General features: G+C 48.2%; 1 long non-coding RNA gene across 2 annotated transcripts; it reads left to right on the forward strand.

Moving 5' to 3' along the window:
- Positions 1–117: 117 nt before the first annotated feature.
- On the forward strand, positions 118–21,747 carry LOC109280735 (uncharacterized). 2 transcript variants are annotated; one of them, XR_002087141.2, is made up of 6 exons: positions 118–414; positions 7,675–7,793; positions 13,691–13,762; positions 18,654–18,809; positions 18,927–19,084; positions 21,434–21,747. It is a non-coding gene; the product is annotated as an uncharacterized LOC109280735 (long non-coding RNA). The 2 variants fall into 2 exon arrangements; XR_002087143.2 differs by lacking the exons at positions 118–414; positions 7,675–7,793 and adding an exon at positions 8,032–8,094.
- Positions 21,748–22,763: the final 1,016 nt, after the last annotated feature.

Here is a 22,763-nt window from a genome sequence, read left to right on the forward strand (position 1 = left end):
ATGCACAAAATAATATATCACGCTTGCAGTAATCTGAGTGACTTTTAATGGTATACTAAGCATTGTCACCCATGCCTGTCAAGTGTTTGTTCTCTCATCCATTTCCCAAGGGAAGAAGTGAGTGCAGTGGAAAACCTTGGGTTGAAGGCTGCAAGACCCAGGATTCCATCTCCTGCTTGGAAAGTTCTTTTGTGGTGGAAGAGAAAAAATGTTGAGCAGTGTAGAGCCTAAAGGGTTTAAGTAGTCTCTTAAATATCCTAGGCCAAGGACACAGAGATACTTGAAGACAAGAGCCAAGGACTGGATTCATGAAACCATCTTGGTGTAGTGATGCTGATGATGTCCAGCCCAAAGCATGGGATTCACAGCAGACAATATGCTACGCAGGGCCATGCATAGGCCAGCAAAAAGGAAGTGAGTAAGGGGGAAGTGACGGGAATTCTGCAGCCCTCTTGTGGGGTTAAGCAGTTACATGACTCTTTGACTTGTGAGTTACTAGGCACATCTACAGGTATGCTTTAATTAACAGTAGCCTATTTTACTGCACATTAGAGCACCATGGCAAAACAATACTTACATGCTAATGCACAGTAAAATTAGCCTACTGAACATTAAGTGTTACTAAAAAAGTGTGTGCTTTTGCTACTGCACATTAGGGCAGCCTAATGTGCATTTAGTTAGTACCTCACATTACAGATACTAAATTTAATGACCAGTAGCAAAAGCACATTAATGAACATGTAGATACACCCACTGGTGGTTGGATTCAGTGGAATAACCCCCCACCCACCAGTGCCTCCAGCAATACCAGCAAAGCAGAGCTCCACTTCTGAGCTCGCTCTCTCTCCTTTCATTTATGGGGGGAGGGCAGGAGGGTTGTACACTACTTTGTTCTTGATATTATTTTCCCTACTATTCATAGATTTCATAGACGTTAGGGCTGGAAGGGACCTCGGAAGATCATCGAGTCCAGCCCCCCGCCCAAAGGGCAGGAAGTCAGCTGGGGTCATAGGATCCCAGCAAGATAAGCATCCAGTTTCATCTTGAAGGTGTTCAATGAAGGCGCTTGAACCACCTCCGGTGGCAGGCTGTTCCAGACCTTGGGGGCTCGGACAGTAAAGAAATTCTTCCTTATGTCCAGCCTGAAACGATCTTGAAGTAGTTTGTGACCATTCGACCTCGTCATCCCTTGGGGCGCTCTGGTGAACAAACGTTCCCCCAGATACTGGTGGTCACCCCTGATAAACTTGTAGGTGGCCATCAGATCACCCCTGAGCCTGCGCTTTTCCAGGCTAAAGAGCCCCAGGGCTCTCAGCCTGTCATCGTAGGGTCTGCTTCGCTGACCTCTGATCATGCGCGTGGCTCTTCTCTGGACTCTCTCAAGCTTCTCCACATCCTTTTTGAATTGTGGAGCCCCAAACTGGACGCAGTACTCCAGCTGCGGCCTCACCAAGGCCGAGTACAGGGGGAGAATGACGTCCCGTACTATGTTTTCACTGACATAGTGAACCTGACCCAAGCACCACAAGCACTCAAACAGCCGTGCCAGTGGTTCTGCTATGACACTGGCCAATTCCTCGGATGCAGTTCATCCAGGCCTGCTGACTTAAACACATCCAGTCCATCCAAGTGACTTTGCACCAAGTCAGCGTCAATAGCTGGTGGGCTGGTGTCCCTCTGATACCCATCTAAGAACCCATTAGGAGACTTATCCTGACCCCTGTTCAAGAACACCGAGGCAAAAAACTCATTGAGTAGCTCAGCCTTGTCCTCCCTCTCTGTCACTAATTGCTCCTTCTTGTTCCGTAGGGGTCCTATGATGTCCTGCACCTTCCCTTTACTCCCTACATACCTACAAAAAAAAGTCTTTTTGTTGTCTTTAATTTGTGTTGCCAGACTCAGCTCTGTAGTTGCTTTGGCCTTTCTACCTGCCTCCCTGCAAGTTCAGGCCAAGTAGGTATACTCCTCCTTGGTAGCTTTCCCCTGCTTCCACTGCCTATATGCCTTCTATTTTGCTCTTAGGCTCCCCTGGATTTCCCTGTTTAGCAAAGGAAGTTTCTTGGCTCCTTTCCCCCTTTTCCCTCATACTGGGATCATCCCCCTCTGTGCTCGAAGGATCGCTGCATTTAGGAACGACCACCCTTCCTGTATTCCCATCTTGCCAATACTCTTACCCTGCAGTTGATCATTGACTAAACTCCTAAGCACACTGAAGTTAGCCTTCCTAAAGTCAAGCACTTCCACCCTACTAGTTATCTTACCCACCCTGCGCCGTATGGTGAATTTGATTGATTGGTGGTCACTGTCCCCATGGTGACCACAAATCTGCAGTTCTCCTACCAGGTCCTTCCCCATAGCCAACACCAAGTCCAATAAGGCATTCCTGCTAGTGGGACCTCCTGTGTAAGGTGAAGGTTCTGCATTCAAGTTAAGAACCTTCATGAATGGTTGGACTTGGCTGACTGCTCCTCCCAGCAGCTGCCGGGGTAGTTTAGGTCCCCCATGATAACCATATCCCTAGACTGTACGGCCTCTGAGAGATGTCTCAAGAATTCCAAGTCTAGCTTTTCCTATTGGTCTTGTGGTCTGTAGCAGACCCCATCACCAAGTCCCTTTCTGCTCAAACTCCATGTATCCTAACCCACAATGCCTCAACTTTCTCCTCCTCTGATCCCATTTTGATTAGGGTAGATGTATAATGTTCCTTTACATAGAGAGCAACCCTGTCCCCTTTCCTCCCTACTCTGTCCCTTCTGTAAAATCTGTAGCCCTCAATGTGTACCACCCAGTCATGGGTAGGGTCCCACCAGGTTTCTGTTAGTCCTGCTAACTTGAAGTTATTATCCACAAGCAGAAGTGTGAGTTCTTCCTGCTTGTTCGTCATGCTCTTAGCATTAGTATAGAGGCACTTGAGCCCTCCAAATGGTGCCTTTGTTGCCCCTCCCCTTCCTGTTCTGATGCCCAAAGGGCCCCTTAGTACTTACCTGGGATATACTGTTGCATGTCTCACAATTTGTAGGTTCTAGACTCTCTTCATCTCCTGCCTCCCCGTCCCCCATAGAATCTAGTTTAAAGCCCAATGAAGGAGATCAGCCAGTCTGTAAGCAAAGAGATTCTTACCTTTTGTGGAGAGATGGAGTCCATTGTGTCCAAGGAAGTCCCCTGCATGGAGGTGCAGATCGTGGTCCATGAAGCCAAAACCCTCAGGATGGCACCAACTTTGGAACCACAGGCTGACTTCTCTGACACAGGTGATGTGATGCCTTCTGTAACTACTGTCAGGGAGGATTGACAAGAAGACCACCTGCACCCCCATCTTCCTAAGCCTGGCCCCCAGTGCCCTGTAGTCACTCATGATATGGTCTGGAGTACTCCTGGCTGCATCATTTGTTCCCATATGGATGAGGACCATGGGTTAATTGTTGGAGGGCTGGATGAGGCCAGGAATCCTCGCTGTGACATCCCTGATCTTGGCTCTGTGTATCAGCAAACCTTGCATGCTATGGGATCCGGATGGCAGGTGGGTCCCTCCATTCCTCTCAGCAGGAAGTTGCCCACTACTATGATGCGGCATCTCTTCTTCTGGTTACCTGGCTGTCCTTCAGCTCACTCGGTGATGGTTGTAGCCTCCTCCAGTGCACATTCCTCCACCACACACTCCTCCTGTGCAGCCAGGGTCTCATATTTGTTCCCCAACTGCACTGGGGGAGCAGTCCTTGTGGCAAGAGATCTGGCCCAGGAGGTGACTGTCTTCCACTCTCCTGCCTCTGCTTCAGGGCATTCCCTTGACACTTCTCTGCCAGGTGTCTTGTCCTACAGAGAATGAAAGTAACCATCAATTTCATCCTCTGCAGCCGTGATCCCCCGCAGGCTGCTCACCTCTACCTGGAGTTCCTTCACCTGCCTCTCTAGGGCCTCAATCAAGGCACATGTAGGACAGGTGAGGTGACTCCCAGCCCTCCCACTACCTCCAGGCCTCTGCAGACCCACCAGGCAACCCCTGCAGGCAGGGGGCCCAGGTGCCACTGACCCTCCCAAAGGCTCCATCTGGGTGGAGGCCTCAGAGGAGCCCCCGGTGGGAGGCAGCATCAGGGCAGGGTCCCTAGCTGCACTCCAAGTCACCACCCCCATTAAGACTCCCTTACGTGTATTCACCCGTGGACTCTGAAGACTCTGTCTGAAACCAACAACGTGGGCATGCAGAGTTCAGGCTCCTCCTGCTCTCCTCCCTGCACAAACACCGACATGTCCCTGAAGAGCGCGCCTGTTTGTGGGGCCTGTTGGCACAACTAAATAGGGATGGGAGGGGGAAAAACCCTTCCTGATGCCCTAAAGTTGACCCAGCTCCTTCTCACCCTTCTTCCCCCTTTCCCAGCTTACCTTTTTGCTGCTGCTGCTGGCTTCTGCTCAGTGTTTATGTGTTTATATGCACTCCTATTCAGTGCATATAAACCATTTTCAAAATGGCCAAAGCCAGTTTAGATAAACATGGATGGATAAAATTATCAGATTTAACTGATTTTGTTTAAATTGGTTTATTGAACTTCTATCCCAGATCCCCTCCAAATTCAAGTTAACTTACAGTCCCCAGCATCCCAGGATGCTTTGCACCTCCCCTGCAAACCTCCCCTTCTCAGGATGGGTGGCTCTAGCACCACTGGCTGGGGCTCAGCAGGCATGTGGCTGCATTTCCAGAATAACAAGTGAATTATTACTTATCAGTTCACTTACTTATCAGTTCAATCTATGTAGTTTAGACTAACCTGCAAAGATTGAATTGATTCAGCCTTGGGCTTTTTGATTGCCTGTATTTAGCCCATGTGACTATTGAAACGAACAGGACTGCAGGGAGAGATTAAATCTTCAGTGACTAATAAGGGTGTAGCCTGGGTGTACATGGGTTTGTACTCCCCTCTCCAATTGAGGGAATTATTGGCAGTGTGGTGTGCTGCGGAGGGACACAACAGCCCAGCAGCTAACTCCATCCCCTATAGAGTTAGGCCCAGTCAATCAATTACTTAACTATATACAAATTTATTATTACAACAAAACTATTAAAGGGTAAGGACATAAATTATATATATGTACAAATTTACAAAACAATAAACCCTATACCATATATATATATATATATAGATATAGATATAGATATAGATATAGATATAGATATATATATAGATATATATACACACACACACAACCAATTATTATTAAAAATACAGATGAAACATAAAACAACCCAGAACAAAGAATATTGATCGGGCAACCTTATAACTCTATTAATATACAAACTATTACTTCAACCTATTCACATAAACTATAACACACAATCTACAAGTATAACCAGCAATCTTTAGACTACCTGGACCCACTCCCAAGGTACCACTACAGGAAAGGCGGGGGGAGAAAGAAAAGGAGAGGGAGACCCCAAAGACTCCTAAGCTCCCCCACTATCACCCAGGAGCAGCCCACGTGGTGCCCCTTCACAACCCTTTTGGGACCCTCTCTCCAGGGTAACTTAGTACTCCATAGTCCCAGGGAGTTGCCTCCCATTCCCCAGGTTGAGCTCTGTTCTCCGCCAGGCTTTCCTGCTGCCCAACTCTGCTGCTCCCAACCTAGCTTAGGGTCACATGCACTGCTGTGTGTAGTGGGTGCTTCACCTTGTGCTAGGGGTTGGAGGCCTGGACAGCCTTGTGCAGCACCAGGGTTTGGTCTGCTCCTGGACCCTCTGGGCAGCATTATCTGTGCTGAGCTGCTGTTCCGAGACACCTTGAGCAGCTTGCAGGGTCTCTCACCCTCTGTGCAACGCCTCCTGCACCGAGCTCCCAGCCTCGTGCTGGGGGTTGTGGACCTGACCCACCCAAGGGGCTCCAAACATCCTGATCCATGCATCAGCCTGTGTACTGTGTCTCTGGCCGCACATCAGAGGTTGCAGACCCGAGCTGCCTCACGCAGCTCCCAGGGTCTGGTCTCCATGCTGCGCACCAAAAGCCTAACCGTTGGAGTCGTCTGCCACTCCCTGCTGATAGAAGTTTTCAGGGGCTCTTCCTGGGCTACTGCTTTGCCCTGCAGAGCAGCTCTTCTCAGCTCTTCTAAGCCCTGCTCTTCTCTCTTCTCTGTCCTGAACACATCTCCCTCATGCAGGGCATGCAGCTCCTTTTATACACTCCAGGCTCCGTCCCTGAGGTCTTCTGGACCTGACAATTTGCAGTCTTCAATCAGGTCCGGGGGAGCTCCTCTCCCCCTCCCCTCAGGAAGGGGGCATGACTTTATTTCCCTTGCTGCCTCCTGATTGGTGGATGGGCTCCACCAATCAAAACAGCAGGATCTCAGGCCTGGGACTAAACCCAAGCTCTGAAAGGTAAACCTGCTACAAGGGTTTGTCTACACTTGATAGCTTCAGATTAAGGCACAGTGTGAATTTAAAGTGCACCTACTATCCATGTTAGGCAAGCCAGGGATGGTAGAACTGAGTTTTTGAACCACAGGAATTTCACAGATTTAATCTTTATCAAGAAGGTTATTATGCAGTCTGATCAGAACATCTTCTAAAACATAATATTATTTTGAGAGAATAAAATTTTAATATTATACCAACACTTCTAGAGAACTTTTTTCACACTAGACAAATATTTTACCCCAAACTTTTCAACTCTTAGTTATTTTGAAATATTTATAAAGTGTTACTTTTGTTTAGAAAAGGCATTAACAGAAGTAGAAAAATAATCTTTTGCATCCATTTTTTAACTTCAGTAACAGTAAGCATTTTCCCATGTCTGCCAAATTGTGATCCCAAATGTCTATGTAGCAAAAGAGCAAAAACAGGTACCAAGAAAAGAATGAAAGAACTTACTGCATCCTTTCTTAGCTCAGTCTAAATTGCAATCATCAAGCCTTTCATTAGCTCCAGCAATCAGCCCTGATTGGAGATGAGATGATCAAAACATATGTTTTTCTCTGAAAATAATAAGAAAACCCATTACCTCAACAATATAGCCTGAGACCAATGAAAGTTTTGTTACGTAAAACCTGTTACTGTAGGAACTAGCCCCCCAAAAGATGCAATATTAATTAAGGGTCCAATACCTGAGGGAAAATAACACTTATATACATACTTTAAGTGTTACTTAAACACTTTTCTGAATATCAATGCTTTCTAGAATTGGGACCAATGAAATATAACCAGTATCACAACAAGTTTACGTGGACAGTTCTTTTACAGACGGAGTGTAAATTTGTTGTCAGAAGTCACCACTTCCAGGAAAATGGAAGTGATTTCTCCTAGTGAAAAAAAGAGAAATTCATGGCAAGTGCTGCATATTTATATTTATTGCAAGGTAGAATTTTGGCAGCAAAAAATCATATCATTGAACCAAGGTGTTGAAAAATGTCATGCCATTGTGTACAACATAATTGTTGTACGTCACTGTCATCACAAACTTTATAAGCCTTAATCCCTCAGAATTTAAGTACAAGGTGAGTTAATAATTAGATGTTGATTTATAGGCTGTGCATTTAAATTAATTAAAATCCTCACATTTCAAATGTTAACATTTAAATACTCATACCATTGTTCCTGACACCTGGGACACACTGATTTGGCTGCTTTAGCATTATGTGACATTTACTTTTGACATGTTGTTTAAACTTCTGCATCCTACCTATCCATTATAGGATATAAGCAACTGCAACCAAAGTCAGTAGGCAAACTGAGAACGGTTACATAAGGCTATTGTAGACACTGCAACTAATCCATCTTCCTCACATTGGGACCTTCTGATCGTCCAAAACAGGTCAGTATAGTTTTCAGTTATGTTGGTTACAATGTTCTGCAATCAGTGGACAGTATTTTCAAACCACATTTTCCTTCACTGTTATATTGACTCCACCTGTAAGTTGGGATATTGAGTATGCATTTGCCCAATTTTTGCAGGTAGCTATGACCATGCAATTTGGGGTATATTTTATATGCATATACTCAAGCATATTTCAACCTTTTTGAAATAATAACCATGTATTGCCTCTTTTCATACAGCTTTTTCTGCAGCTTGCAATGATATTGTCACAATTCACAAAGAAGTGTCCTATTAAACAGTGAGTGAATCTGGGAGGGGGGGGGCATATTTAATGGAGAACAAGTATTAAACTTTTGTTGTAGATTTGTTTAAATCCAAGTAGTATTTTGCACATGTATTTAGCAGGTAAAGTATCATCATTGGATCTCCAGGGTGCTTTTGAACAGCCCACTCACTTTTCTACTGCTAGAGCATGTTTCTCTGTTGGTAGTCTTCCCTCTTGGTCTCTGATATATGAAGCATTTGGAATTGACATTTTCTGTATTTTTACTTTTCTTCATTCCATGCCCTACTGGCAGTCCACAGATTCCCGCTTACTTTCTGTTGCGGGGGGAGTCATTTTATGACTAACTATTAAGATCTGAATTTCACTCCAACACACAAAAAGAACATATATGTCTAGATGGCAATCCAAGGCATCAAGTTGGATATTGGTGTCCCAATATTTCCCCTAAGAAAACTGAAGTGAATGATTCCAGCTTGGCATAATATCCAAACAATCATTTTAAATCATCTTTCATATTTCACTTAGTGGAAAAAGAAGAAAATGATTCTGAAGAGCTGAATGCAAATATAAATGGAATGTATTTATTGCATTAGCTATATAGATGTGGAGGTAAATTACCTTTGCATTTTACAGTAACTAAACTGATTTTGTTCAAATGGAAGAATATTTATACAAGAGGGATATAAAAGTATATTTTCCTGTACAAGCTTCTACCAGCGTGAAGCCATTGTATGTACTCTTACTATACATAATCTTTCAGGTCTTGCAGAATCCCAATTTAAGTTCCCTATGAATAATAATTCTCAAAGATTGACTTGTTTTTTTTTAATAAGACTGTAGCTGAGAACTGAAAATTTAGCAACTGTCCAGATGTGTAACAACATCAAGGCCTAAATCACGATGTTGTTTTTATGTCTCAATTATCAAAAAGCTTGTGTGTGTGGCAATGGTTGTGTGATTACTATCACTGAATCATTGGAACTGCTCATGTGAGCAGAATTACTCAAACACCTGAGTCCCTGCCAAATAAGGCCCACAGGCTCTTTTCTAAATAAATCCTAGGTCAAGAACCAGGTAATGATCCTTTAAGGGGCTGACCTTTTTAAGCTCTCAGTGAGACATGGTGGGATTTTAAAAGCTGCTTATGCATCTGATTCTTAAGATATCTAAATCCTTTAAAAAGCTCTTGAATCACTGTGAGCTAACTAGTTGATCTGCTAAAGCTCTGGCCTGAGTCCCTGCTTTTGCACAGCTCCAGAGCCCAGGGCGTGAGTGCCCCAACTGCTATCCCCCTCGTTTCCCCTGTCACTGAATTCAGGGAAACCCCGGTTAATCCTGTGAAAAAAAAACAAACAAACATGCAGAAAAGAGTGGCACAGAAGGCAAATGGAGGCTGGGTCCTCCAAGGAGGTGCTCTGTGGGCCTTGTGGAGAACAGTGTGTGGAGATGTGGGGGGACTGTGTGGGTGGGTGAGACTGCTCAGAGAGGTAGATCCCCTGCCCATCCCCAGGAACAGTGCACAGTCTCCTGGCAGCAGTAGCAGCAACTATGGGCTCCTCAGGGCCCGCTACTGGCAGAGACCCTCCATGGTGTAGCATGGCCCGGCCACCTGGGACCCAGCACCACCTGTGCCACATGGCACAGGCCCAGCCTGGCCCGGTGTGGGGGCATGCACCTTTGGGCAGGACCAGGCTGCTTTTGCTGTCACCTGGTGTGCCAGCACCACATGTAGGGACTGCATGTTGGGTCAGGCCAGGTCCTGCCTCCAAGTGCCCCACATGCTGTTGGGCCAGCCTGGCTCCATGCAGGCAGGATCTGGCCTGGCCTAACACATGGCCCCTGCTTGGGGTGCCAGGACCCCGAGTGACACCAAGGGTGACCTGGTCCTGCCTGAAAGTGCATGCCCCCAGGCTGGGCCCACATCATGTGGCACAGGCAGCACTGGATCCCAGGCAGCTGGGGCTGTGCTGCACCATGCCATGGGGGGCTCTGCCAGTAGCAGGCCCTGATAGCCCTACAGCCACTGCTGCTGCTGTTGGGGACTGTTCACCATGCCAGGGGGTGGACAGGGGACCCACTCCTCCTGAGCGGTCCCCCCATCCCCACATGGTCCCCCCACACCCACAAAACCCTCCACAATCCATCCATAAACCCCACATCCCCATCCACAAAACCCATACCCCCAAACCACCCCAACAAACTCCCTGCCCACATGCCCAGCCACAAACCCCACACCACCCCAAATACCCACACAAGTCCCATGTCCCCCTTAAACCTTACACATACTTCTACACGCACCCAAAACTCCCTCTAAAGCCCCCACAAACTCCATACCCACCCCACCAAACTCCACATTCCCCCCCCCACCCCCCAACGTAAATCTCACACCCTGTGTGCCCAGGAATCCAAATGGGATAGGACAGGACCTGCTGGCAGGAGCCATAGGTGCAGGGGTAACTGCCACACTCAGCCCTGCCCCATGCCCATAATGATACTGGGACATGCAGCCCCAGCCTTGGGGACTCCTGGTCCCAGGAACCATTTGGGTGTGTGATGGACTGGGAGGAAGGGTGAAAGTAGCAGCAGGGATGCATGTGAAAGACAGAGAGATGGGTAGGGTTACTATACATCTGGGTTTTCCTGGACATGTCCTCTTTTTTGGCCCCCTGTGCTGCATCTGGGCAGGTTTTTAAAATAAGAGCAAATATCAAGGTTTTTTGTTCTTCCTCTGCTCTCCAAGACTGGATGCTTAGGGCTGGGAGCAACAGGCAATGTGATTGGCTGTTGGGGGTCATGTGCTCCCCATGCAGGTCCTGGCAAGCCAGGTAAAGAGACTCTGTTTGTGTGTATGTGTTTGTGAGCAGGCACACAAGCAATATGGTAGCTGCTTTGGCAGCATGGTTGGAGGGAGTAGGGGTCTGCAGGTCAGGAGTGAGGGGCATTAGCAGGGCTGCAGCAGGCAGGGGCTGCAGGTCCAGTGTGTGAGGCACCGGCAGTGCTCAGGGGGGAGGGGTCTGTGGAGTGGGAGTGAAGGAGGGCTGGCAGGGCAGAGGCTTAGGAGCAAAGGGCAGAGTCAGGGCATGGGCATATCACTGCCTCCCCACAATCATATGCCCCTCCCCCCTCTCTTCCCCCGCCCCGCTACCTTCCCCTTCCCCTCCAGGTGTCCTCTTTTTTAATGCTGGAAATATGGTAACCCATATGGGGGTCAGGGCGGAGGAGCATTCCAGGTAGGAGAGGCTGCCAGAGCCAGGCTTTGAGCCCCCTTGTCCCTCTAGAGCAGCCTGTGCAGGGGGATGCCAGCCTGGAAGGGAAGGGGCTTGCCCAGCCTAGTCCCTGATCCCCTGTTGAGGGCTTCCCAGGAACAGCATGGGGATTTCTGGCACCTGGACACAGGTGCAGAGAGCAGAATAGTAAGTTCTGCCACTGCTCTGAGCCACAAAACAATGGGTAGAACAGCTGCAGATGGACCCACGTCCCGGTGCTAGGACAGAGCTACTGCTGGGAGGGAGCTAGTGGGGGCAGGCAGGGGCTGCAGGTCAGGGGTGAGGGGCACTGCAGGGACTGTAGTTTGAGAGTGAGGAACAAAGGCAGGGGTAGGGCACTAGCATATCAGAGCTGCTCAGCACCCCACATCCTGGTGAGTGGAGGGAGCAGGTACAGCTCTGATTTTTCTATAATAAAAAAACAAAAGTAAACAGCAAAGTGTATAGATATTTAGACTTCATTTATGATGATGATAGAGGCACTGGTAGGCTTCCAAATTGCTTTTAAATGGTAAATATATCAATACAACATTGCCCAACTGATCTCTCTATATATAGTAATCACATAAGAACATAGATTTGGGGTATTTTAATGAGATAACTTGGGTTTTTTATCAAAGAATTTTCATTTTTTGAACAGGGAACACTAGAATCTCTGCTAGTGAGGCAAGTGGTGAGACCCAGACAGAGGAGCCTGCCCAGGGTCTGCATCAGAGACCCAGCTGGGGGACAGATGAAGTGGCTGACCTGGCCATTTGGGGCCAAGAAGACACACTTTGACAATTCAAAGTGGGCCACTGCAAAGAGCACATCTTCTGGGTGATCGCTTATCAGATGGCAAAGTGGGCGCAGCAAAAGACATGACAACAGTGATGCCTGAAAGTCAACTGTGTAGCTATGGCCAACTAGCAGCCAGCCCAGAGGTGTAGGTGGCTCTGCTGCAGTGCCTATATCACAGCCCAGGCAGCCGGGAGGTCCCTGTCTGGGTGTGGCAGGTGCACAGCCATGGGGCCACAGGTCCAAGGGGGTGGATGCTGTCACAAGTGGCAGCAGGTCACAGCCAAGCTGCAGACCCCCCGCCAGACTGCTGCAGGGGTACACGGTTCAGGAGCCACTCTAGGTTATGGCTACTTCAGCAGTCTAGCTGGCACAAGGGCTAGTGTCCCCAGATACCAAGTGGCTGGGCCTCAAAAGCTCCTGTCTATTTGTCCATCTGATTACCATGGGCAAGGCCCACCTGGTTAACTGGTAGCCCCTTTTTATAGGGGGCTAATGGACGAATGGAACAACTAAATTATTGGGACAACTAATGAAAAAACAGGATAGTAGTGTTGTGTGGGTCAAAGGGTCAAAACGTGAAAATAAGTGTGCCTGAGGGGGACACCAAGCCGAGCCCCCCAGGCCGCATGTACCGGACCTCAAAGGCATCCAAGGAGTCAGTGGATGTCACCCACTGGCGCTCCACCTGGAGACGTGCATGGACAAGTGAGAGGAAAGTGGCCCTACAGTCTCTGGGCACCTTCCTGGTCAAATACAGGGCCCACTTGGCCAGGCTAGGAGGAGGTTGTCCCAGGACTTGGCGGGGCTGTGGATGGGGTGACCAAAAACAAAAAGGTGGGGGGTGAGATTCAACCAGAACCTCAAGAGGAGGCTCTTGAGGTGGAGGTGGAAGGGCTGCAGCCTGGCGCACTCGAGGGTCATGTGCACCAGGTTCCCCCTCTGCCCACAGAAGGAGTAGGAGACCAGGGTGTCCATGAAGCTTGCCACATACATGCCTGTGGTGATGACTCCATGGAGGAACCACCAGCTGAGGTCCCCAGTGGCTCATGGGATGAGGGTGAAGTACAGACTCAGCCACTGGGGTGCCCCCACCATGCCCCCACCAAGCAGTTCCCACCATTTGGTGTATGGGTAGGATGCGAGGGAGACATGATGGACAATGTGGTGCATGAGTGTGTAGAGGTGGTGGTGATGGACGGTGGAAAAGCAGACCGGTCTGGTGTCCTCCAACCAGCTTAGGTGGTAGAGTGAGGAGCACCGTAATGTCAGGCAAGAGGCCAGTCCCACAAGAAATTCTAGTGGGCTGGAGGACATGGGGGGGGGGCAGGGACCAACACCACGCAGGACCTGGTCAACAAAGGCAAGGGGGCCATGGATGGGGTGACCAATAACAAAGAGGTGAGGGGTGAAATTCAACCAGAACCTCAGAAGGAGGTTCTGGAGGGGGAGGTGGAGAGGCTGCAGCCTGACGCACTAGAGGGTCCACCCACTCCTGCCTATCATAGTCCAGGAGGTCTCCGACATGGGTGATACCAACCAGGATCAACTTCTGTTTCATCCAGGGTGCCTCTGCTGTCGGCACTGCCAGCTGGGGGTTCCAGAGGAGGGTCTTAACAAGCAGATCGGTGCCCTGGGTGAGTGTTGCAGGGGACCTGGAGGCGGAGACCAGTCTCCGGGCCCGGAGGAGGTCGTGGTAAAACTCTGGCAGCCCTTGCAGGTCCTGCAAGGAGAAGCCCTGCAGGCCAAGGAGCTGCCAGTCATATCGGAGCCCCCAAAAGTGGTGTAGGAAGGCACGCCCCAGGTGGCCCCATACTGCATGGCTACCAACACTGTATAGCAGTCACTGCAGAGCCTAGAAGGCAGAACATGCCAGCACAGGCAAACCAGGCCCTGGCCACCCACCTGCAAGGGGAGGCTCAGGACCTCTGCAGAAACCCAGTGCCATCCTTGCCTGAAAAACTCCAGCACCCATCTCTGGAGCCCTGCCAGGATCTCAGGGGGCACAGGCAGGGTGTGTAAGTGGTGCCAGAGCATGGACAGGACCAGCTGCTTCAGCACTAGGACTCTCCCACTCAGGGAGAGACACCTCATGAGCTCTGCCCATGCCTGGAGCCACTTCACCACCCTTGCCTCCAGCTGGTGCCAGCTCTCCAGTGAGGGACAGGTAGAGCCCCAAGTAGAGCAAAGAGCTCACACTCTAGTAGATCCCATGGAGTGCGGGTGGGAGTGAGCCCACCTGCCACCCATCAGCCACTGTCAGGCCAAAGCACTTGACCCAGTTGACCCAGGCAGAGGAGGCTGCTGAGTGCAACACCTGGGTAGCCTCCACTTGCACCAGGTCACCTGAGTCCTGGACCAAGAGGAGTCAGCATACACTAACAGAACCAGCCACACCGGTGGCCCCTGGAGCATCAACCCTGCTACCTGCCTCTGCAGAAGGACAAGAAAGGGCTCCAGGGCCAAACTGTACAACTGGCCTGACAGCGGGCAGCCTTGACACATGCCTCTCCTGCATGGGATGGGATCTGTCAGGGTCCAGTTGAGCTTAACCAAATACTTTGCAGAGGTGTACAGCGCCTAGAGAGCCTGCACAAAGTGGGGCCCAAAGCCAAATACCTGCAGCATGCCTGTGAAGTGTCTATGATCCACATTGTCAAATGCCTTCTCCTGGTCCAGAGATAGGAGGGCAAAAGACAATACCTCCCAGCATGCTAGCTCCAGGAGGTTTCGAACCAGGTACAGGTTGTCAAAGATGGAACATCTGGGCACCATGTACATCTGGTTGGGATGGATCACATCTGTCAGAATGGACCACAGGTGCAGAGAGATGGCCTTCACTGCCACCTTGTAGTCCGTGTAGAGGTGGGACATGGGATGCCAGTTCCTCAGGTCGTAGGGATCCCCCTTCTTCAGCAGAAGGGTCAGCATGGCCCTCCAGCATGATAGGGGGAGTTCCCCACTCCCCTTGGATTCAGCCCAGACCACAGCAAAGTCTAGGCCAAGTACATCCCAGAAAGCCCAGTAGAACTCCGCAGTCAACTCATCAATACCCAGTGCCTTGTTGCCAGGCATCAGGCAGCTGAAAACTCAGCCAGACCTGTGGGAGGAACGACAGGCTTCGGCTTTGGTCAAACCCAGGGAGAAGAGGTCTTTGTAGAAGGCCCACATGCTGACTAATCTCTCCTAGATCTGTGAGGGGGGTGCCATCACCCACCAAAAGACAGATGATGTACTTCTTGGCCCCCTACCTCCTGAGAAAGAGGTATGTAGGCTCCTCCTCCTGGTTCTGTGGTTCAGCGGGCTGCTTAGGTACCATCTGAACCCCCCAGTCTGCTAAGACCCCAGGCTTTGGCTGGGATTGGGAGAGCTCTGCAGCTCCTTGGGATGGGGGTGGGAGTAAGGGTAGAGGCGCGGTTCCCTCACAAGATGACAGGGCAGAGCTAAAATCACAGGGGTTCTGCACAGGTCCCTGACAAGATCGAACTGTTGATCTGGGGACTCCATCCCACTCCTGTGCCACCAGGCACTGGGGTAGCATCAGTGCTGGTCTCAGGGTCTTGGGAGAGAGAACTTCTCCCCCTCAGAACTCACTGGGGTGATCCCCAGGGTCCCCGTCTCCCCCAGATCATTGGAGGGAGAGAGCTCCACTGATGGCCATCCATTAGGTCAGCCTCAGCGCCCATGGTCTCAGGGGACAGGCTCTGGCTGGTGGAGTGAGGGGCCTCCTCCATGGGCTCTTGCTCAGGGCTGTCCAGCAGCCCTGAAACCTCCTCCATAGGGATCACTCATTTGAACTTTCCCAGAGGTTGGGTGTCAGGTGCAGCCAGGGAGACCCCCAAAAGCTGGGCCGCTCCTTGAGCCCCGTCTCCACTGCCTTGTGTGGCGGCCTCCCAGGCAAGGAAAAAAAAACCCTTGCCACGAAAACAGGAGGCCACCATGATTTTGGGTGCCCCATTACCTGAGCTAGGGCCTGCACCCAGGTCTCAAAGTGCAGGTTCTCCCACTTGGGCAGTTGGCACTTCACCCCATGCCTGCAGTTGAGTTCTGGAAACAGGCCCCGCTGCTAAAGCTGCAAGGGCCAGTGGTGGAGGGTCCAAGCTGCATGGCTTCAGGTTGCCCCACAGCTGCCTGTGGATAGCTGCGGTTCCCCCACTAGGGGACCATGTTGGTGGAGTCAGGGCTAGGGCCAGGGACAGGCTGAGTGGGCGTGCTGGCTGGTGTAGTGCACCTTGTCCCCTCAGGCGCCAGTGGTCTATGCTTGGGGGCAGGGCCCTTGTCCTTCCCACCCCCAGCTGTGGAGGAGGCTTAAGAGGAGCCCTTCCAACTGCCCTTGCCCTTGTTCCCTGATGGTGTGGGAGGGGGCTTAGGAACCCCTCCAGTGGGGGCTTGGCCAGGGGAAAGCCCCTGGCCCTATTGGCTCCCTGCCAGAGTCCCACCTGTCCCTGCAGCAGAGGTTGCAGGCTTCTCTATCCCCAGAGGATGTTGGTTGGCCTCTGCCTCATGGGTGGGGTCTGCAGGGGCAAGCATCCCCATGTGGGCTTGGCCAAGATCTGCCCCCATAGTGGGGGCTCCAGCAAGCTCTGTGGGGGCATCTGCTCCTCCGCCCCTCCCCCCAAAGGTTTCTGCCCTGTCATTGCTTCCTATGGGGGAAGGGAAAACAATAAAGAAAGCCAAAATATAGAGTGGGGCTGGTCAGTCAAATACAGGCAGGCTAAGATTGTGGGGGAAACGGGAGGGGGGAGGAGTCTGAAGCTCACTGAGCTACCACCCGACAGGAAAAAAACTGGGAGGGCTATGCTTGGGGAATGTGGGGGAGGGGGAACTCATACACAGAAGAGCTGGGGGGACTTGAGGTGGCTTACTCAGCCACACAACAAAAACCAGGGCAATGGGAATGGACCTTAGGACTTACCACACCAGGGTCCTGCTGAGGCAGATGTAAAAGATGGCTGGAGTGGTGGAGGGGCTTTGTTTGTTGAAGATCAGTCCAGGAGCCCCTCAGGCCTCCAGCCAGGCATTCAGCAGCAGAGCAATAGGCAGGATCAGATGCAGAGAGGCAGCTATGGTGGAGTGCTGGAACAATCAGTCAATTAGGGAGTAATCCAGTGCAGGTGTGGTGTTGAGTGGTACAAGGTGGTGCAGCAGGGAATCTCCCTCTCTCCTGAGAGGGGGCAACAGCAGAACAGATGACAGCAGTAGCAGCAACAGCAGTAGCAGTGGTAGCAGCCACTCATTGTGTGCTTCAGGTGAAAGTAAAGGCAGGGGGTGGCCTGCCAAGGCAGCTGGGGCAGGCAAGGCACGTTTAGGCTCCAGCAGTGATGATGAGGGAGGGGCCCACAGGCAGTGCAGACTCCCTCCCCAGACTGTCCCCCAACCACAGCTTAGTGGTGGGCTTGGCAGCAGCCCATAACAGGAGTGCAGAAGCTGGGGTGTGGGGCTGAGGTGTGGTGCAGTGTGGTGCCCCCCCAAGGGGGGGCAGCAGCATTCAGTAGAGGACCCCCCCACTGTGGGGGACCAGCCAGAGCAGCACAGCAGCCCAAGGCAGGAAGGGGCGTGACCAGCCTACCCACAAAAGCTCTGAGAACAAGCCAGCGGCTAGCAGTAGCCAGAGGCAGGAAGGTGCCTGGCATCTTCTCCCCAGAAGCTTCTGAGACCAAGCTTTCAGCAAACAACAGGAGCAGCAACCTGGGACAGGAAGGGGCATGGCTAACTTCCTCCCAGACGCTCCTCCCCCAGAAGCTCCTGAGGGCAAGTAGCCCTGAGCTGCTCACTAGGACAGCTTTTTATACTGTTGGTGCCAGTAAAGGCGCTGGCCCCAGCTGCTAGCTCCCCCTGGCTGAAGATCTGGGAGGAGCTGTGCAGGGTCATTTTGCCCCAAGTGGCACAACTTGCCCCACACCAAAGTGCATGTTCAGGCACATGTGCTGAGGCACAATTCTCTAGCACAAATTTGTGCTGCTGCTATTTGAGATGCTGTAAGCATCCATGCCTGCATGTGTGGACACACCCAGATAGCTCACTGCATATGTTCTGCACAGCCAGAAGGAGTGTGGCTGCACCCCCTTGCCACCCACCTGGATCCACCCATGATCTAACCCAAAATACTCTGAAATAGATGAGGGCAAATAAACCAGGTTCACTACCAAAGCATTTTTCATGCTTTTGTCCAATGTTCAGTGAGCTAATACATCAAGTTTGTTTAAGTTATTGTCTATAGGTAAAGGTGACAGGAATGAAAATAACTCTTGTTCACTGAAGCACAGGATCAGCTTTTTGTTCTGAATAAATCTTAGAAAATACTTCATACAAAAGCTGTTGCTGTTGGCAGGATAAGATCTAGTGTCACAATAAGAACAATTTAAATAAATATTGGAGTCTATTTCTGGTTTTAATAGTTCCCCTGGTGTGTAGTGACCTGAGTTCATTTTTTAAATCACGTTGTTCAGTTTGTAGGACCCCAAAAAATTGAAAAGGAAAATGCAGAATGTGCAGTTATTTATCTACAAATACCTTTATATCTATTAGGACTCTTGCAGTTTGCACAGACAAGGGGAATTGTCTAATTGTCTTGCCCTTCAAGTCATTATGAAACATTTCAGTCAAAGACTGTCACTCACCATGAGAAAATATAAGAATCAATCTTCAAACAGAAGACAAGATGCTTCCACTCAGAAAATAATTGTAAGTAGTAATGTAGAAACTTTTATTATGGCACAAAGGGACTATGGCACTTCTGTGATGCTATCACAAGCACAGAATTTCAAAGATTTACTTGTTCTTTTCCCCCATAAATTCTAGAAGTTATCAACTCACTTCCTGAAAATCAAAGAAGTCTGCTTGGCTAGTCAGTCGTTACTCCGTGAATTGAGCCCAATTTGGGGGCAGGAAACAGAGCCTCTCCTCAGATCTCATATTTTTCCTTAACCCAAATACAGCTGTCTCTCCTCTGACCCTTGGTAAGGTACACTGCTCCTAAACTTTACTAAAAATCATCCATCAGGTTCTGAGTCCTTTCCATGACATTTAATAATTAAACCACTGATTTCTTCTGTTTTGTTTATAAGTCCCTAATTAGCTGCCAACCTTATCTAACCTTAAGATTTAATGTTTTTAAGCAAAAAATCATGAGATATAAATGTAAAGAAAAAGCAGGGGGGTCTGAATATAGGAAATAGTATTTCAGCAGGAGAACCTTAAAAGTCAGGGATCGTCATTTTTTTTGTATCTGCACAACATCTAACACAACCCATTAATAGTGATCATAACTGCTAGAATAATACCCAGATTAATCTTCTTTATCACTTCCCCTTGAATATTATCCCTATTAATCTTAACAGCTGCATTCCAGCTGTTGTGGATGTTTTCCATTAGGAGAAGAATTTGGAGAATCCAGGTAACTTTATGATTAAACAAGATTGCATCAAAACCACCTAGTCTTGATTTCTTGAATGCAGCAGGAATCAAACAAACGATAGTCTCTGTCCAGCTTTCAACAGCTTTCAAGCTAGCACTTAGTCCAAATATTTCTAGCTTTTCTCGCAGTTGCTTTCCTACTGTTTGTTCTGCTGCTATCCTTGGCTTTTTTGTTCCTGCTTCTTGTAGTCTTTGATATCTGATCTTTCTATTTCTCTGGTCTTTTTGCTCCTTTCAGAGAAAAACTTTTACAAAACAGTTACAAAAACTCCTCTGCCTATGTGTGTGCTGTGTATGCTTTTGTTTGGGTTGGGATGTACCTACCTTCTGGGGACCACTGTTGTTTCAGCTACCTGATTGCAAAAACAAACTTACCTTCTTTCATCTTACCTCTCTAAAATGACCAGGAACAGTACACTTAACCAACAATATTTTTGCTAAAAAATTACATGCTGTTTAATACTAGGGATAGGCATTTTAAGAGTGAAGAACACTGTGTTCCTCCATGTTTTTACAGTTCATAAGGTCTGGTTTGAGTTCTTTGCAGTATGATAAGACCACTGCCACTGTTATACTTAGGTATGATTAACCAGTTAATCATGGCTTAAGTTGTAACCCAGCCATACATTAAAGCAGGTTTGCCACTGGGCTGGGAATCCCAATCAGCTCCCAGCCATGGAAGCTTGCTACTTGTTCATGCAGGACGGAGCCTGGGATCGTGATCCTAGGCTCCCCCTGAACTGGCAATAAGGCATGATGGGATCTGATACACTATCCCACAATCACGCCTTCTGTCATGAGCATGTGGCATGGCAGGAAGCATGATTGTACTGCTGACTATGAAAGCTGTGAAAGCTTGGAACAGTGCCTCTTGCACAAAAATGCAAGACAGTGGCTGGGGCAAGACTGGGCTGTGTAACAAGCCTGCCACAAAGAAAATCAAATTCCGCTAATGGCTTGCAGCCCATTCTGTGTAAGAGAGAGTGGAGCTTGCAGAACCCAATACCAAACCCAGGCCATAAGATAATAACAGTTTTGAAAACAGTCCTCAACCTCCTACCACACCTGAGGCAAAAAAAAAAAAAAAAAGTGGTTATAATTATTGGCAGAGACCTGACACACTCATTACATGTATATAACAAGACTCAGAGAGTAAACCAGAAAGCCAAAGGGCCTGGGAAGAAACCTACAAACTACATCTACATCTTAATTGAGCTAAGTGTGACTAAAGAAAACAAAAGAACTAAAATATCGACTTCAAAGCAAAGCCTATAAGAAATGAGAAAAGCCAAGGTGCACTGAAAACATGACTGTAAATATATCCTGGTTAACACATTCTCCCTTTGATTAAGACCTATTTCCCAAAGCAAACATCCAATATCTGTCTTAAGTTTTACAAATGTCTAAACGTTTATTATGCTAAATTAGTGACTGCATCTAACCTACCTCACACCTATTGTCTGATCATCACTGCCTCACATTTGCATTCATTAAGGCATATTTCTCAAAATAGGAAGTCAATCTTTAAATGTTTATTATGCTAAACCAGTGTATCCTCTGGAAGCTTGCAATTAAAGAATTTTTTTTGCAAAAATCTTGTTGGTCTAATAAAAGATATCATCTCTACTACGAGTCCTGATTGCCTTCTCTGGAAACTCACACTTATTGTATCCAATGGCCTCTGATCCTCACTATTCCCATAAGCCATTTCTTAGGTTGTATCGTTAAAATAACTACTGAAAAATAGTATTCTGTAATTAACTTCCTAAAGGTACCTCATTCAATCAATACCCATCCCATTTGATTCTAAACAGATCAAAAGCTTGCAAACTTTACACACAAACAAGTTACAATTGTAATATGTTAATAAAGTCCTTGCCTGCTTTGTTCAGACTTTTATTAACCAACTATCAAGAAGGAATGCTTTGAAGCGATACAATTAAAACAGTATACAAAGCAAAGCAAGACAGAACTGCTAGCAAGGTGTGTGCAGTCCAGTGAAGATCAAGAAGCCATCCTGCCATCCAGCCATGAGTGAAGGACCCACGTGCTGTGAAAGCTGACATAAACTGCTTCCTGCCTGCTTGGGTAAAGATCTCTTGCAGCTAAGATAATACAAAGATTAATAGCTCATTTACTGAATATTAAGGAAAAGTATTTTGTTTGTTCTGTCATTTAGTTTTATAGTTTGTTGGTGGTTAGTAAAGCAACTCTTTCTGCTATTCATCAACCAAGTGTTGTGTCAATTCTTGAAGCACTAGGTTTAGAAATTTGGTTTCTAAGCACAACAGGAGGGAGCCTGGGATCATGATCCTGAGCTCCCCCAGGACTGACAATGAGGTATGATGGGATCTGACACACTATCCTACAATCACGCCTTCTGTCTTGAACACGTGGCATGACAGGAAGCATGACTGTATGGATCACACGTCAGAACCCATTGTGCTTTTACCTGCATATCTGGAAGGGCCTTTCATTGTGCCACACATTTTTGGCACCTTTTGTGTTATTGAGCATGGCTTCTTCTTACTTCCATTTATTCTGGTATGAGAAAAAATACCTTTGTTTTTCCCTCAGTTTTAAAGAAACCTCTTAAATTGTTGTAGATGTCACCTGCTGCAAGGGGTTAATATTCTTCAGCAAAACACTCAAGAATCTTACCACTGATTGAGGTGTTAGAATTCAGTTTAAAATGTTGTTTATACCAGTGTGAAAGAACATAAAGTGTGTGCAGGAAGCAAACTACACTTCATTATGTGGGCATTTTTCTGCAACCACCCCCACATAACCCTGAGCTTGAATGGCATTTGATTCTCAGCAGTCCTTATTTGCACAGGTTGAAGCCTTTGCTACATACAAGGCTTCTTTTAAATTTTGGCAAAAGGTTGCCAGCTGCTATGAAGACTTTAACAGAAAAATCAAGCTAGGAGCAGAATATTAACTCTCAGTCTTGCTTTTGCAGAAATTAACCATAAAGAGAGCCTGGCCACCTGCTGATGAGCCTCCATGATTTGTGAAAAGAGCAAATGTGCTGAAAAGAGAGTTTTCAATTTCTAATGACCATACATTTGCAGACATCCCCTCTCACTATTTCCTTGGAATGACTCATAATAAAGGCTGAAATATTATGGATAGGAAGACATTTCATTTCTATATACAGAGAAGAGGGACCACAAAAATCTTTCTTCCCATTTTTTAATATTGATTAGTCTCCTCCAGGTG

The sequence above is a fragment of the Alligator mississippiensis genome, chromosome 2, assembly GCF_030867095.1.
Source record: "Alligator mississippiensis isolate rAllMis1 chromosome 2, rAllMis1, whole genome shotgun sequence".
In the NCBI taxonomy this organism is placed as follows: Eukaryota; Metazoa; Chordata; order Crocodylia; family Alligatoridae; genus Alligator; species Alligator mississippiensis.